This window comes from Hibiscus syriacus, unplaced genomic scaffold (assembly GCF_006381635.1).
Source record: "Hibiscus syriacus cultivar Baekdansim isolate YM2019G1 unplaced genomic scaffold, ASM638163v2 tig00116939_pilon, whole genome shotgun sequence".
Classification (NCBI taxonomy): domain Eukaryota; kingdom Viridiplantae; phylum Streptophyta; class Magnoliopsida; order Malvales; family Malvaceae; genus Hibiscus; species Hibiscus syriacus.
Genome location: NW_024063477.1, coordinates 875,618 through 893,665, shown reverse-complemented (window position 1 = coordinate 893,665; position 18,048 = coordinate 875,618). Strand labels below are relative to the sequence as shown.

Genomic DNA, 18,048 nt, shown 5'->3' with positions numbered 1-18,048 from the left:
TACCCTTATAATAATCAATGCACGAAACAGGTAAAACATCTTTTTTTGAGTAAGCGAAAACCACTATCACTTGAAAGGGCCTCAGAACTGCAGAATAACAGCAGGGCTTTATGAAGCCATTCAGTCCCGAAAGATGGTGTTCTTTTTGTAATTGTTTTCCTCATCGGCCTCATTCTACAATAATATTTTTAAAACAAGTGAAAGAAAATTTGCGAAATCTTAAAAGAAAGGGGGTAAAGAATTGAATGTTCTTATCATGGCCGGTCCCAAGAGGTAATAGCAGCGACGCCGCTCCCCAAGGCGATGGAATATGAGACTGCCCGTCAATGGCGGAGCTCCCCGGAGGGGAGGACCGTCAACGTCAACGAGCGTTTTTCTATGGCGTTATCTTCGAGATTTACAAACACGATTTCAGTTTGCCTCGTTTTTATAGATGAGGATTTTTAAATCCTACGCCACATATCGATTGAAATTAAACACAAAAAGGAAGAAGGAAGAAGAAGAAATCAAATAGCTTCAGAGTAAAATATTAGAGATCTTACGACGATTTGTGGAGTTTTCCTTGGAAGAACTTGGTCGTGATGTTGCAAAGGTGGTGTTTATTTATAGCGAAATTCGCCGCCACTGAGTTTTTTCTCTCCTGCTTTTGAACAAAAGGGACGTTAGGGTTAATTTGACCAGGATCAGCTTTTATTTTTGGAAAAATTACATCCTATATCACTGAATTTTGGGCAGTATATTATTTATACCACTAAACTACAAATAATTCAAAAGGCAAAAACAGGATAAATAAAGGTTTGCTATTATAACACATGTTACAAAGGTTAAACCGGCGGACTATCAATAGAATATTCCGAGTTAATAACAAGATCACTTGAATCTTCTTTTAAACAAATTTCTGCATGTATTTTGGGAAAAGTATATGTCATTCATAATATAAAGCTTCCAACGTTCCTTAAAATCCTTCTGAGTTGTCCTAGTAGGGTTATAGGAGTTAAATGATAAATTTTCGTCAGAAGAATCCCCAAAATATTAGGGGATTGTTTCGATATACCTTGAGAAATGGAGGTAACTTCAAGTGTGTGAATCAAGTTACACTTACACTTATCTCTCATATTTTTCGAATTTTGAAATTTCACCAAGACCTTATCAATTGATTCCTCTTCGTAATCTTTAACAAGAAGTAACCCTCGAATCATCATATTCAAAATCCTTTCTTGATTTTCTTCTGCCACCTCGTTGGCTCAAGCCCCCTCTTCCTTCACGGAGGCACCTTTCTCCATTTTATTAGGAAGTAAGCTTTTACAAATATTTCAGCAAAAATGAAGTTGAATCTTTGAAATAAAGAGGTGAATGGAAAAGGGTACCCTGATTTACCCTTTAAATAAAAGAAAAACTACAGTCGCAATCCATACCTTTTAGTATACGCTAACAATAGGGCAACATGCGAGTAAGCCCTATGGAGATAGAAAGAATAATGATAACTATTTTAGCAAACATTCATAAAACATTAATTAACTTGGAGGCTGTTTGTTTGGCTCTGAATGGAACCATTCAGCGCTGAATGTTGAACCGTTCAACATTCAATGTGTTTGTTTCTCACCTCTGAATGATTCAGTGCTGACTGATTCAACAAAACAGTGTTGAATGATTCAGCATCAAAGTACATTCTGAATGATTCAGAGCCATTATCAAACAACATGTCACATTCAGAGCTAATTCATACAAAGCATCTGAATCATTCAACATTTTAATCATTCAATGCTTAATCATTCTGAAGTAAACAAACGCCCCTTAGATACACTTATGTCTTCGGTCAATCACTCCATGACATTTCCTATATTATGAGAGATAAAATGTTATACCTTCGGAGACATAATTTGTTCGAAGATACAACTCCCCAACTACTTATGAAAACCAACTCCGAAGAGACTCTTACGAAGGAAGTTCTTCAACCGAGCAAAAACTCTTAACAAGAACTTTGATAAACCCAAGAGATTTGTCAATGTTAAATCTATTGACTGATGGTCTACGTCTAGATAATGATAATTCCAGGCCTGACACTATCATACATAAAAGGTCAATATATAAATTACTATTAGAAGAAGAAGGGTGAACTGTTAACGACTTTCTTCTGAAATCTCCGAGATCTTTTTCTCTCTTGAATAATCTTTCTTCATCTCTTTATCTCATCATCATAATAATTACCGGTCAACGATTAAAAATCTATTGCTCGCGACTCTACATTCAAATCAGAAAGGATAAACTGTAACTACATATTTAACCCATTTGTCCCATAGCAAATAACAACATCAGTTAAACAAAAAAATAATTAATAGTTTCTTTAAAGTTTTAAAAAATAATTAAGGGTCTGTTTGTTTGGAAAACAATTTACAGAAATTATTTTCCCTATTTTCCCTTGTTTAGTTCATGTAAAAGTGGTTGGCCAAAGGAAAATATTTTCCCGGTCAAAGGAAAATGGCCCCTTATCCCGTAAAACAACTTACGGTCTGTAAAAGTGTAAGTCATTTTCCAGCTTTACCTTTAAAGCTGATACCCAAAACTGTCTGATCAAACACCACCATCGACTGCTCACCGGTGACGTTTATTGAGGTCAACGATCATCTTCTCAGGTAACAAAAAATATTTATTACTTCTTTTGTAATTTCAGATTCTTCTGTTTCCCTGTTTTCGTCCCAACCAATTTTTTTCTAGCTTCTCGTCTCTCTCGTTTCACAGCCTTCTAATACTCTCTCCGTCGATGTCTTTGGAGCCCTTTCCATCCTTTAGTAGAAAGCTTTCCCGATTGAATCAGAAACTACATTTTCCTCGTTCGATTTCCTTTATACGAAATTTTCATGATTTGTTCTGTGTTTGTTTCGAAGAATTTGAGTTTCACTGGTTTGTTTGCTTAGATTTCTGAACTGGGTCGGATTTGTTTCTTAGAAATTTTCACGTTTTACTTTCTGGGTTCTTGGTTTTATCTCTACTATGTGTTTTTTTCTTCCTGGTAATTTTTGTGGATTTAAAATTTTCAAGGCTGGGTAAATTATTGAAGCCATGAACATGTCTGTAATAGTTTTAGATCATTAAGAATAACTAATTTGAAGTTCTTTGTTCCTTTCATCTGAATGTCATATATGTAAATGAGTTCAGACTATTTGTTTCGCACTGTGAGAATGCAGCCATGGAGTCTGAGAGTGATGGAAGGACAGTGGCCTGAGTTAGCAAATGAGGAAGAAGACAGTAAGAGGCAGATGAGGAAGAAGACGGTAAGAGGAAGAGGTGATAGAAGAAGTTTTTTATTAACAACGAGAAAATACACTGCTTACAACCTAATACAAAAAGGATGACTTATATAGCCCAAGTAACCAACAAACCATAACAAACTAATAACAAGCTAATAACAAACCATAACAAACTAATAACAAGCAAACCATAACAAGCTAATAACAAACTAATAACACTCTAACATTCACCCTACTTTTCAACCTTTTAATTTTCTTCAAAATGAACTTGTTATATTAGAGAGTTGATCAAACAAAGAATGCAAACTTAATAAGTTGGAATTCAACCGTCTTACCGTCTTGATGAACAATTTACTGAACAAATTCTCTTTCACCTAAAAACATCTTCTTTCTTCAACTTTCCTCGACTTTTCTTCTTCTTCTTTTCAAGAGTTATTTTTCATCTTCACTATTCTTCCTCTTCACTTATTGGGACTTTTTTTTTTGTTGGAAGCAAGGCGGTTAAGCTACGAGCTCCCGGATGCAATATGAAGCCTCTATTGGGCAAGTGACCCTTTGATTACATGCCAACATTAATTTACATACCAAAAGGACTTACTGATTAAGTTGCCTCTGATCTGATAGTTGCAGGAGTAGTGTTGTCCAGCTGCTTAACCTGTCTCATTTACTTTCTCGAATCCTACGTGTGAAACACTCACACGCTAAATCATCGACTTAGTGAGGCAATATAATAATAATGACAACAAAGAAATGTAATGGAAATGCCATAATAAAATGGAATGAGATGAAATCAAATACTTAACCATGCAGTTTATATCACCATGATCCTTACCTGTAAGCATAATATATTAACATTCATGAATTCGTATTAATAAGATTATTGGCCCATGATACCATACTGAGAACCTAAGGTATATGAGTACTGTGAGGTTGTGCACTATGTTGTCACCACAGCTTGTATAAATGCACCAAAGTGCCACGTAGAATTGCACCAAAGTACCGCATAGAATTGCACCGTAGTGCCATATAAGATTGTCCCTAAGGACCACGTAGATAATTCCTTAAGAATCATATACATATGTCAAGGATCAAGTATGTGTCTCAAAAGACCTCACACATGTTCCAAAGAATACATATATGTCCCAAAAGACAACGTAGACCCTCTACTCTTGGCATGCCATGTAACATCCTCAATATCAGGCTAGTGACCTAAAGGTGAATTTTGAAAGCATTGTGTTCAATTTCGAAATAAGTTAAAAGTTTAGAATTTTAATTGGAGAATTTTGAGGATGGATTTAATAGTAAAGTTTGAAAGTAATAAGGGTATTATGGTCTTTTCTAAGAGAAGATTTTTATTTCTCTTTTAGGGGATATAAAAAACGTGGGAAATGAGTTTCCAGAGTTTTCTTCTTCCTTTCTTCTTCACGCGTGGAAGCAAAGAGCAAAGGTGAGAATTTTTATTAGTTGATTATTATTTGAATTCTAAGTTGGTTTTGATTCTTTGGAAAGTAAGAAAGCTTAAAGAAGTCTAAAGATAAGTGAAAACTCAAAGATGAAGATGTTAGAATAGATTAAAGAAAATGGGGTTTTAAGTGAAATTTTGAATAAGAAGGTTTAAATGAATTTGGAGGATGAATTTGACTTGTTATCTATAAGAATAAGAAGTTAGAAGAGTTAGAATTAAGTTTGGATAACATGGAAAATTGGGTATGATTATTGATTTCCATATGAAAGATGGAATTTTGAGGTTAAAGATGAGATAAATGAATATTAATGAGTATAAGTATGTATATGTAAGTTAGGAATATGAAAGGGGTTGAAATATGAAGGATTTAATCCAAAAAGAATGAATTTTCGGGTTCAAAAAGAGGATTCTGGGCAGAGTGCATCGATGCATATTCATAGTGCACCGATGCATCAAGGTTAAAACCCAGAAATTGTTTGAAGGTGTATCGATGCACAGGTAGTGCATCGATGCACTCTTCTAATCTAAAAACATCGAATGCAATTATTGCATCGATGCATAAGGCATGCATCGATGCATCCTAGTAATAAACAAACATCGAATGTATTTTATGCACCGATGCACAGGTAGTGCATCGATGCACCGATAGGGAATGCATCGATACACTATGCAGTGCATCGATGCATACCTTCATTAAAAGATGAAATGGGCTTTTCTTTTAGCCTAAGAAGTGACAATTTAGAAGATATCAATTAGTATACTGATATGTATCAATGTATTATTATAATGTAGATATAGAATGAAGCTTGTTCCAGAACAATCTAAGGATTAAGATTGATTCAAAGCAAACAAGGCTAAGGTGAGAGCATATTATTTAGTATATGAGGTTCAATGGAAAATAAGACTTGCGATAAGTCTATTTCCAATAATGAAAAAACATGAATTCATAGAAGTATGTATTTGTTATGATTTATATGTGTTATTGATATGAATATGGTAAGTAAAAGGAATTAAGAGTGATGATAAGAATAATAATAAGGATAATGAAATGATAGGTATATGTGAATGAAACCATGAGCTTATATGAATATATGATATGGTTACATGAATATGTAAAAGGATATAAAAGATAATGCCCATGTTATGTGTCATGAGAGCTAGGGGTATAGTTGGCATGCCAAGAGTCGAGGGTCTATGTGGTCCTTCGGGACATATATGTATTCTTTGGAACATGTGTGAAGTCTGGTGAGACACATACTTGATCCTTGGCATATGTATATGATTCTTAAGGAATGATATGTGGTCCTTCGTGACATATATGTATTCTTTGGAACATGTGTGAAGTCTGGTGAGACACATACTTGATCCCTAGTTTATGTATATGATTCTTAAGGAATGATATGCGGTCCTTATGGACATTATTATATGGCACTACGGTGCAATTCTACGCGGCACTCCGGTGCAATTCTACGTGATACTTCGGTGCAATTATATGAGCTGTAGTGACAACATTAGTGCACAACCTCTATATACTCGCATATCTTTAGTTCTCACATGTGTATCATGGGCTATTAAATAGATAATATTAATAAAGTGATATGATAATATGTTTGTTTCCTTGTGGAATTTCATGTGTGATATTGATTGTACAAATGGTAACTTATAAGACCATATGATGAAAGGAATCAATGATAGTGATAAAATAAGAAAGAAATGAAGATGATAATATAGTTGCTTGGGTGTACGTGTTTTATGATAATATATATATATGGTTTACATGACATGATATGTATATGTGCAATTGGTTATGGTATATGTTATATGATATGGACATAAGAGATCATAGGAACATGAGATAAAAGATATGAATGATAATGACATATATGTATGCATATATTTGTTACATGTAAAAGTATGAGTGGTATGAAATGATAGTAGTAATTGTTTAGGTATGATTATTAGTTACCGTTTACCTTATATATTTATATGCCTCACTAAGTCTTTGACTTAGCGTGTAAGTGATTTACACGTAGGTTTCGAGAAGAGTAAAGAGCAATGTGGAGCAAGGCAGGTCAGTTCTCCTTACTAAAGGTCAAATTAGAAAAGAGGTGAATAATATGTATTTTAGTATATAAAGTTCTAGTTGGTATGTTTTCAAAAGAATATATTGTTTAAGCTATGAACCGTTTTATAAATGTTTCGAATAGTTATATGTAAATAAATAAGTGAAATATACACGCTCTGATTGGTTTTGTAATAATGAAAATGTCTTTTAGGTAAATTAGTCATTTATATGTTATAAAAGTTTTAAATTACTCACTATTTTATACAAGTACATGTTTTAAAAGGTCAATGTGACACCTCGGATTCGTATTCGGGTCGGATACGGGTTGGGGTGTTACATTTAATGGTATCAGAGCTACGATTTAGCCGATTCTAGGCATAAATCGAAGTAAAAAGTGTTTTAAAAAGTATACATGCCAACATAGAGTGAACAATTTCTGATCTGATAGTGTAAGGAGTGTATTGTCTTGCTAATAGAATTAAAATGTTATGTTATATTAGATGTATGATCATGAGAGCTTCCAAAGTGAAGCACAAGGTAATAGACTGAAGGTAATAGCATTCACCTGCCCTGGCCAGGCAGGGAGAAGAGCGAAAAACCTCAGGAAGTGCATGTATAAATTTAGGGAATGTCTTCACCATGTTGAAGAATATTCTGATGAATTTTCAATTTATATTTTTTTAACTCATAGAATGAATATATCGAATTAGTTGAAAAGTTAAGAGCACCCGAGTTCAAGGATGGATTTGAGGAAGGTTCTATTGTTACAGACCTATGGTTAGATGATATGATAGAAGGTTTTTATTTCTCCAAAGAGGAGAAATTAAATTGAGTAGTTTTGTTACTACTTTGACAAGTTAGAGTATGGCGGATAAATGAAGCTCGAATATATGAGCTTGAAGCAAGGGAATTACCCATGCATGTGTATGAAAGTAAGTTTGATAAGTTAAGCAGATTTATTGTTGAATTGATTCTGATTAAGAAGGATAAAAAGGATACATGTGATTGATTGTTTAAGACTTGTGCCTTAAATTAAAAGAGTTTTATTGGTTTTGAAGTTGTTCTCATTTCAAGAAATGGTTGATCGTGTTAAAGCTCTAGAGAGAGCTAAGAATAAAAGGATTGAAAAAAAAATCTCAGATGATTAAGAGAATTAGTGCTTCATAGAATTTTAGCACCATCAAAGAAAGGTAGAGATTCTGGTTCAACTTTAAACCAGACATGAATTAGTTGTATTCTCCGTCAGAGAATCAAATCAGATGAGAGTTCGACAGACTCCAACAGTAGGTTTGATCTTGAAAGATTAAACAAAGAGTTAATTGAGGATAAGTCAGGGTTAAAGACAACCCTTGTGAATTGGGTTAAAAAGCTCTTTCAGAAGTTATGTAAATCGAAGCAGAAAAAGTATTTTAAATAGATTAGATGAGTATTGAAATATGGTGATTTTTGAAACAAGTGGAGGAATGGATTAAGTGCCTTGCTAGAGATTAAATAATGTGAAGGATAAGAAGTATTTTAAATGTATCAAGTGAGGTAGATACTGTCTTTTTATTTAAGATGGAAAGAGTTAGCGTTGGCTAACAAGATTATGGGACGAAATGTATTGAAATTTCAAGATATGGTAGGTTATGATAACCAAATATGAAGTGAATCTGGATACAGTTGTATGCTGTGATTATAGTAATGTGATAGAGTGAATGAAATGAGGATTCAAATGTTTGAGTAAAACTAAGGATTGATAAGAAGAGTTTAAGTATGGGTACATCAATGATCAGTTTATAAATAAAGGAAGTTAGAATGTTAAGCTTGAATAATGGAAGTGACATGGTGTATGAGATTGAATGTTTATTTGATTAGTTGAGTAAACTATTGTTGAAATAATTCCGACTGCAAAGAATGTATATGAATGGCTCGATGAAGGTTTACGTTTTAGATTGGAAGAACTGATGTTGACTAACAGAGTTATAAGATAGTAGTGTATTAAAGTTAAAGGATTAGAAGATGATTTCAGGGTAAGCTAATTATGTATGGCGTGGATTGAAATATGTTTATGTATTTTAATCATTGAAATGAAAGGTAATAAAGGAGACAAGGCATAATACTGTATATGAATGAGAGTATGGGTTCAATAAGTGAATTACACTGGGTTGATTTTAACTGAAATGATGTTTATGATTAATTTGATCAAGGCTTACGCCCTAGATTGAAAAGTTGTTGTTAATTAGCTGTAATGACATGGATGTTAGAGTTATCAGATTTGAAGGAAACATAAAGTAAGTTAATCAAATGAGATACGAATCTGGATGTGGTTGTGTATTTTGATCATATAGATATGATATAGGCAATGAGATAAATATTTATGTGTTTTAAAGAAAATTTTGGAGGAAGAAAATACAAGCAAGATACGATAAGAATGAGGTTCTGAATAAGTGAAGTTGATTAGTAAAGTTATAAAGATATAATAAAGATTGGTAATCAGAGATAAGTTTAAGTGATAAGAATAGAGTATGTGAACATGAAAGAAAGATATGATTGATGTATAAGAAGATTTTGATTTATGAAGGAAATGAAAGGATAAAGTTTAAAGAATCAGATGTGATAAAGGTTATGTTGAGATATAGATTATAAGTTTAACTAGAAGTAAGAAAGGTATGTCAAGTGATATGAGAAATTGTTTAGTTATGCAAAGTGTATGTTTAATCAGTTATGATGAAGATTTAAGGTTATGTTTCTTGGTCAAGTGGATGTAGTCAGAGAAATGAAGAAAGATTTATATGTATTAAGGAAGTTTTGGAGTCAGTCAAGTAAGGATGAAATAAAAGTTTGGTGATTCTTGAAAGACAATTGAAGATTGACAAGGAATTTGATTGATTTATGAGTTTGAGTAATAAGAATTAATGTTATTGTCTATCTGATAAGTGACATGATAGGAGATATAAAGTAAAAAGGTAGTTGAATAATTGAAAAGATAAGAACCAAGTTATTAATGATGATACAAAAGATTAAGTTCAGAAAGCAGCATTAGAACGTTAGAAGATATGTTCTTCTCAGGATGTGCAGTGAAAATTCGGGGACGAATTTTCTTAAAAAGGAGGGAAGATTTGTAACATCCTCAATATCAGGCTAGTGACCTAAAGGTGAATTTCGAAAGCATTGTGTTCAATTTCGAAATAAGTTAAAAGTTTAGAATTTTAATTGGAGAATTTTGAGGTTGGATTTAATAGTAAAGTTTGAAAGTAATAAGGGTATTATGGTCTTTTCTAAGAGAAGATTTTTATTTTCTCTTTTAGGTGATATAAAAAACGTGGGAAATGAGGGAAATGAGTTTCCAGAGTTTTCTTCTTCTCCTTTCTTCTTCACGCGTGAAAGCCAAGAGCAAAGGTGAGAATTTTTATTAGTTGATTATTATTTGAATTCTAAGTTGGTTTTGATTCTTTGAAAAGTAAGAAAGCTTAAAGAAGTCTAAAGATAAGTGAAAACTCAAAGATGAAGAGGTTAGAAGAGATTAAAGAAAATGGGGTTTTAAGTGAAATTTTGAATAAGAAGGTTTAAATGAATTTGGAGGATGAATTTTGGAGGATGAATTTGAATTATCATCTATAAGAATAAGAAGTTAGAAGTGTTAGAATTAAGTTTGGATAACATGGAAAATTGTTTATGATTATTGATTTCCATATGAAAGATGGAATTTTGAGGTTAAAAATGAGATAAATGAATATTAATGAGTTTAAGTATGTATATGTAAGTTAGGAATATAAAAGGGGTTGAAATATGAAGGATTTATTCCAAAAAGAATGAATTTTTGGGTTCAAAAAGAGGATTCTGGGCAGAGTGCATCGATGCATATTCATAGTGCACCGATGCATCAAGGTTAAAACCCAGAAATTGTTTGAAGGTGTATCGATGCACAGGTAGTGCATCGATGCACTCTTTTAATCTAAAAACATCGAATGCAATTAGTGCATCGATGCATAAGGCATGCATCGATGCATCCCAGTAATAAACAAACATCGAATGTATTTTATGCACCGATGCACAGGTAGTGCATCGATGCACCGATAGGGAATGCATCGATACACTGTGCAGTGCATCGATGCATACCTTCATTAAAAGATAAAATGGGCTTTTCTTTTAGCCTAAGAAGTGACAATTTAGAAGATATCAATTAGTATACTGATATGTATCAATGTACTATTATGATGTAGATATAGAATGAAGCTTGTTCCGAAACAATCTCTCTCTCTCTCATTCTGTGTGCGTGTGTGTGTGTTTTTTTTTGCATCATGGCATATCAATGCATGAATATAATCATGGAGCTTTCCATCTTTTGGAAAGTATGTATTTATAATTGTCCTACTCTTTGTTTCCTTACATGTGGAAAATGTTTTCTATTTGGGAAAATCCTTGTTGGCTGTCTTGTACCCTGATGTAAATAAAGCTATATTAGGAGTTTATCAATTGCTACGTTCATACATTGATCTAAGAATATGTTTTGAACCTGAGAACTGATTTTTATACAATGTATATAAAACAATTGGCACAATTGATGGTTAAATTATGCTGAATCTCTTTATACGTTTCACATGCTTTAAGTCAAGGTAGACAAGATCCTCAAGAAGTTAGTAGCTATTTGACTGACTGTCATCACTTAGAATACTTCTTGTTTATATTTTTTAACTCTTGTTATTTACTTATTCTGTATGCTACCTAATTCGACTTCTTCGGCTAAATAATGCAGGTGGGAATTTTTTTTTTGAATTGAGAAATATTTTGGGATCTAGTTCATTTGCTACAATCTACATAGAACTCGTTTCCCTCCATAAAATATAATAAATAATTGGAACTCATCACTCTCCTGTGACAACTTCCATACAATTTTGTTCCATTTCATATGATGAGTTTTATTTTTTTAATATATTTTATGGAACTTATCATCGACACCCCCTCCTCCTGCGGTGATAAATTCCACGTGTACAGTAGCAAATGACCCAGATCCCAAATAATTCTCAAACACCCCATTTTCCAAAAAAAAAAAAAATTCCCCTACAATATTCCCCAAATTTAAACACCTAATTCATTTTATAGAAGTGAGAACAATATTAAGGTGCCCCTATTTCAACAGTTTGGGAATTTACTCATTGAGTTATTGTTCTAATAATTACATTTTAGCAATCAACAGCTAATGTTTTTTTTTTTTTTGGCTATGAAGCATGATCTTCAATCCTTGCATTTCTGTGTTAAGACCTTTTGCTTGGAGACCTCTAAAACTAGATGGGTGTGAAAATGGACAGTTCTAACATCTTGCTGTTTTTGTAGTAACGAAGCCATCTGATGGTTCTGAACCAAGGCACCGAGTATCATATTCCGATCATCTAAACCCCGTCGAATATCATATTCCGGTGCTGCAACAAACTCCGGTCTGATGTGAAAACTGACATTTCGGATGATTTGCATTCTCCTATCTTGTAAGTTGCTATTTTCTAGTAATGTTTGCATGTCAGATGTTTTTTTGTGATAGATTCCGGTTTCGAAGAACTGTGTAGATCTTAGGGGGTTAATTTAGATTTGAGCTCTATGGGGCATAGTATATTTGCTTAGGTACCTGTGCTTTTCTTCACCCTATTATTCTGAATTGGAGGCAAGATGGTAAGGTCGTTTATTATTATGGATTGGGTAAATCATTAGACCGTGTTATGAAATGATTTTTTTTTTAATTTGAGTTACCTTAATTCATCTCTAATTTATTATTGAAATAATATTATATATATATATATATATTTGATTAATCTGAGGTAAGTACAAGGTAATATCTGTTTAAATATAACTCTTAATCATTGGACATTAAACGTTCATATCTTTGGCATTCTTGATGCCGAGACCAGGGTTTCAAAAAACGGTTTGCGACCGCGATTTCAGCCGCGATATAGCGATTTCGCCGCTGTCCGAGTTACCCGCGACGACCGCAATAGTATCCGCGACAGCCGCAATAGCGCCCGCGACGGCCGCAATCACGGTAAATTCGAAATAACCGAAAATACGACCGCAACCGCGATTTGAAACCCTGGCCGAGACCGGAATAACATCAATTCTATTATATTTTAAATAATGAGATAAGTTTCTAATGTCAATAGTGATTCGATTAGAATTGGTTTTGAAAAAAAAATCAAAATTAAACCAAAATCAAATTGAATTTTATCGGTATGATAATTTTTTAAAAATAGTTGTACAATATTTTGAAATTATTTTTATTAATTTTAAACATGATATTTTATATTAAAAATAAAATTATAAATTAAAACAGAAATATAATTTGATTTACTTGAAACGATAACGGTTTTTAAATTTAAATCGAAAGATTTAAATAGTAATTGGATCTAAATTTAATAAAATAAAATGAATGAGTGGACCGACGTCGTCCATTCCAGATGTTGCGATTTGCAAGAATTTTTAGAGGACGTTTGGTTCATGGAATGTAAGATTACCAATGAGAATGTAAGATTACCAGGAAATAAGATTAATGAGAATGTTGTATTTTGTGTTTAGTTGGTTTAGCAGTAATGTAAGATTACCGTGTTTGGTTAAAGGAATAAAAGATTATTGAAATGTATATTTGACCAAATTATCTTTATTATATATTTATTTTTTAACAAGTTAGAAAATATTTATATATTTTCTTTAAAAAAATTAAATTCATAAAATGTATATATTTTCTTATAAAATTAAAAATATTAAAATGTTTAATGAAAGGGTAAAATTTATTTTAACCCCTAAACTTCATATAAAATTTTAATTATAGATTTTTTTGTAAATCTAAAATAGTTTAAGGATAAATTTGTAATTTAATCTTCATAGAATTTTTATTATTCAATGACAAAAGAATGATATTTTTGAAGAAATTTTTTAAGGATATTTTAGACCAAAACGCCGGTAATTCAACAATATTTAAGGAAAGAGAGATAATGATATTTCTGGTAATATATCTCAAAAATCTACTATTGGTAATAAAACATTACCGAAATTAAAATTTCCGACCAACCAAACATAAAAATAAATTTCATTATCATGAAAATCTCACATTCTTTGAACCAAACAACCCTTAAAGCTTTCGCGTCTCACCTTGTGCGTTGCTTTCTTCACCTCGACGTATAATTCGGAGCTTTGGGCATACATTTTGTTGTGTTTTAATATTCTTTTGGTATGAGATTCCTAACAAACCTAAAATTCTACTCTATTTATTTATTATACGTTACCTCCTTTATTTATAATTATCTCAATGCATTTTCTGTTTAATTTTTTTAAAACTTGTAGATTTATCAATTATTACCGACGGTGGTTCAAATATTATTTATCAATATTTTCATTGGTGCAATTTTTATTACTCCTTTTTTATCTCTATTTTGAAATTTTATTATGAGAGAAAATATCTTGAAATTAAATTTTAAAATTTTATTACGACTTTTTTTCTAATTAATTTAAATAATTTATATTTATATAATTCTTTATTGATTGCTCGAAAATTTGTAGTATAAATGATTTTTTTTTCTTTCCATACAAGTATAAAGATAGAATAGAGTAGCAGTTGAAAAACTAATGATAAATTTGGATCACTCACATAAATGTGATGAGACTTTGTAACTTATCTCTTTAAAGTTAATCAAATCAATTTATGATAATTTATTTCATTTAACATAAAATAAATAAATGGGTTGATGAATTATCTTTATTTTGAAAAAAATATTTAATATATTATATATATTTTTAGAAAATTATATTTATATAACTTCATTTATTTTTTTATTATTTATGATAATTTATCAAATAAATTATATCGAATACTAATAATAAAAACATTTAAGAATAATAAGATAATGATAAAAATTATAAATTTAATCCATAATATATATATATATATATATATATATATATAAATAAATAATAAAAAATATCATTAACTCCTAGAAAATACCACAAACAATGGACATACAGAAGTATCAAATCGAAAAATTAAAACAATTCTTGAGAAAATTGTTAAATCGGATCGAAAGAATTGAGTTTAAAATTAATTGATGCACTTTGGGCATATCGAACCGCTTATAAAGGTTCCATTGGATGTCACCATACTGGCTTGTTTTCGGTAAACCATGTCATTTACCGGTTGAGTTAGAACATCGGGCTTATTGGGCCGTTAAACAATATAAAATGGACATGGATGCAATTGATGAAGCTCGGAAATTACACATTCAAGAATTTGAGGAAATCCGAAGAAATGCCTATAATAATGATATTTAAAGAGAAAACAAAAGAATTTCACGATAGTAGAATTTCTTTTAAAAAAATTTCTGTCGGTCAAAATATTTTATTATTTAACTCCAAATTTAAACTTTTGCAGGAAAGCTCAAATCAAAATGGCTCGGACCGTTTACAGTAACTCAAGTATTTTCCCACGGTGTTGTTGAAGTATATTATGGATAAATAAAATAATAAAAAATTAGAATATAACAATAAACAAGTTTTGAATTAACTTCATTTTTAAAACTTGAATCGCATTAAATAAAATGTTATTATCCAATAAATGTTGATATAAAATGTTATTATTCTATAAATTTTGATGAAAATATATAATTTCACAACATAAAGTCAAGATAATAAGTGAACCAAATATTTTAGACTCATTATTTTTTAAAATTTAAATTATTTAATTGTTTCGAATTTATTGTATCTAAAATGTAATTATATTTTTTATTCGAAACTGTAATTAATTAATTTCAAAAAGATAATTATGATCTTACAGCATGCAAAAAAAAGAAAAAGCTCGAAAAAAGTCATTTTTTACTTTGTTACTATTTATTTGTTATACGAATTTCTATTTTATTTATCTATATAGAGTTATTAACCTACAATGTATAGATTCTTAATTGTATTATTATTATTATTATTTATCTATATAAAGTTATTGTTTAAAATATAGATATATAGATTGATTACTACATAATATCTGTTCAATTATATTTTTATTAGAATTAATATTCTTTTATTCTTATTTATTAGCATTACCACACCAATCCGTTAATTTTAATTAATATTTTTATAGATGTGGTATATCATAAATTAATTATACTGATATAAACTTATTGGTTAAATAAACTTAATTTTAAAAAACACTTCATAATTTCTAAGGGGTAAAAATTAAATATATATTAATTTGAATTTAATGTGTTGTGTTATACAAATTTTTTTTAATAATGTGGAGTGACTACAAAATAATATTTGTTCAGAATTTTCTTAATCTATTGACGATATACACCCTGAAAATATACGTGCTCAAACCCAAGAGTGTTAACTTATATAAAACAAATAAAGCAAATTTAATCCAATAGTATCTAGAAATATATATAAAGCTCAAGGTTTCATATTGAGATATAAAAATCCTTCCAACTGCTAACTTATGATCTAGGCTTCTCTCTTCTCTTTGAAGAGTGCCAAGAGACCTTGACCACTTTGAATCTAACTCCAGGAATATCACCGACTGCATGACCCTTTCGTCCGAATCCAGCGATCAATACCTCATCCTACATCAATATATACTACAGTCAGGAAAAAAGCAGCAAAAAGTAATTGCATGCCCAATTTAATTCGAGTGGAACTCACATTCTCTTCAATGTAAGTTTAAGCAACCATCATCGGGAACAAACGCGTCAATCTTCTTTCCGTTCTTGATCAATTGAACTCTACACATTTTCTGATTGCAGAGTTCGGCTGCTTAGCCTTAATACCTCTATATACGTTTGAAACTCATTAGTACACACAATGAATTACAGTTGTTGAAGGCAGAATACACAAAAAAACCAAAAGAAGATCTAGTCTAACATCTTCTCAAGGACAATGCCTTCGGCATGTGAAGAGCCAGCAAATGGCTTCTTCCATTCATTTCCAAGGTTGGAGTTTTTGTACACTTTATCGGCCCACCTCTGCCTTCGGCGGTGAGTCCTCAGCTTACGCCCAGCGCCCATACCTCGAGTCTTCCTGAAAGATAAAAGCGTTAATGTCCTGAATTTCATCACAGCTGAAACTCTACACAATGGTCTCATGAATGTTTGAAATGGATAAAAATACCAACTTTTCTTTAGTCCAATAACTTCTATATCATCTGAGAAAAAATTGATATAATATATAGTTTTAAACAATGTAAGTCTAAAAAAGGGCAGCCTAATTTCAGGCTAAAATACGGCGGATATTGTGCGGGACCAGAAATCGGCGGCCTAGTTTAGGTTGCAACCGAAAAATGTTATGAAGAATGTAACATTTTGATAACAGCTTAACCCGATTTCTACAGTTTTTAGCCTTAAATTTTAGGTTGTACCGCAAAACTACCCTTTAAACAAGCAACATTTCTGGGAAGTTCTTCTTGAATTCTTCCAAATCATGAAACTCTATCTAAACAAACATTTTCTTCACTTCCATAAGCTAATATATGACTTATCAGACATGAAAAATCACAATCCCTAATTCTTATAGAACAAAAATTAAGCCTAGGGTTCCCTAAAACCTAAAGCACTGGCAAATGGAAATAAACTTAAAAGCTATAAAAGGCTTCTGTTTTTCTGATACCCATCACCCTAAACAAATAAAAGAAACGAAAAAAAGATTCAAAGATCCAAACCCCACATTTGAAACCCGACACTCATCACAAAAAGACAAACATTTCTTTCGTTGAAAGAGCAAAACCAGCTTAAACACTGTGAATAAGAAAGGGACGGAAACAGGAAAGCTATGGGAAAGAGAAAAGCTATGGAATCGAACAAGAAAACAAACCCATTTTAGACGAGCAAGATTGTTGCGATTTGAGAGAACTGAATGCCGAGACTGAAATGACGGACCCGCTGGCTTTTTAACCAGTGATGGAGTTCCTCGAATCTAAATTTTTTAGAGAGAATACTATTTTTCTAATTTAATATAAAAAATATTTAAATTATATTTTTTCTTATTTAATTATTTAAATATTTTCGATTCGATTAGCATTCATTTTAATCAGTACTCTTTATTTTAAAGTGTTTCATGGAAGAGGTGAAGTATTTGTTCGTAATTGGTTTTGTTGGCTGAATTTGAGTTTTTTTTTCTCTTCTTCTTGAACTCTTTGTAATTTTAGAATCCGTGCTGAAGTGAAGACTGATGGAATTTTCTTTATCCAAATTTTGCTTGGTCCAGCTGAAAAGTTCATAATGTAACTAATTTGGTAAAAGAATAAATTTGAGAGGAAAAATTGGGAAACT

At 31.4% G+C, this 18,048-nt stretch overlaps 1 non-coding gene across 1 annotated transcript; it reads right to left on the bottom strand.

The window, feature by feature from the left end:
* Positions 1 to 76: 76 nt before the first annotated feature.
* LOC120188273 lies at positions 77 to 170 on the bottom strand. The gene has a single exon (XR_005522402.1). It is a non-coding gene; the product is annotated as a small nucleolar RNA SNORD96 family (small nucleolar RNA).
* Positions 171 to 18,048: the final 17,878 nt, after the last annotated feature.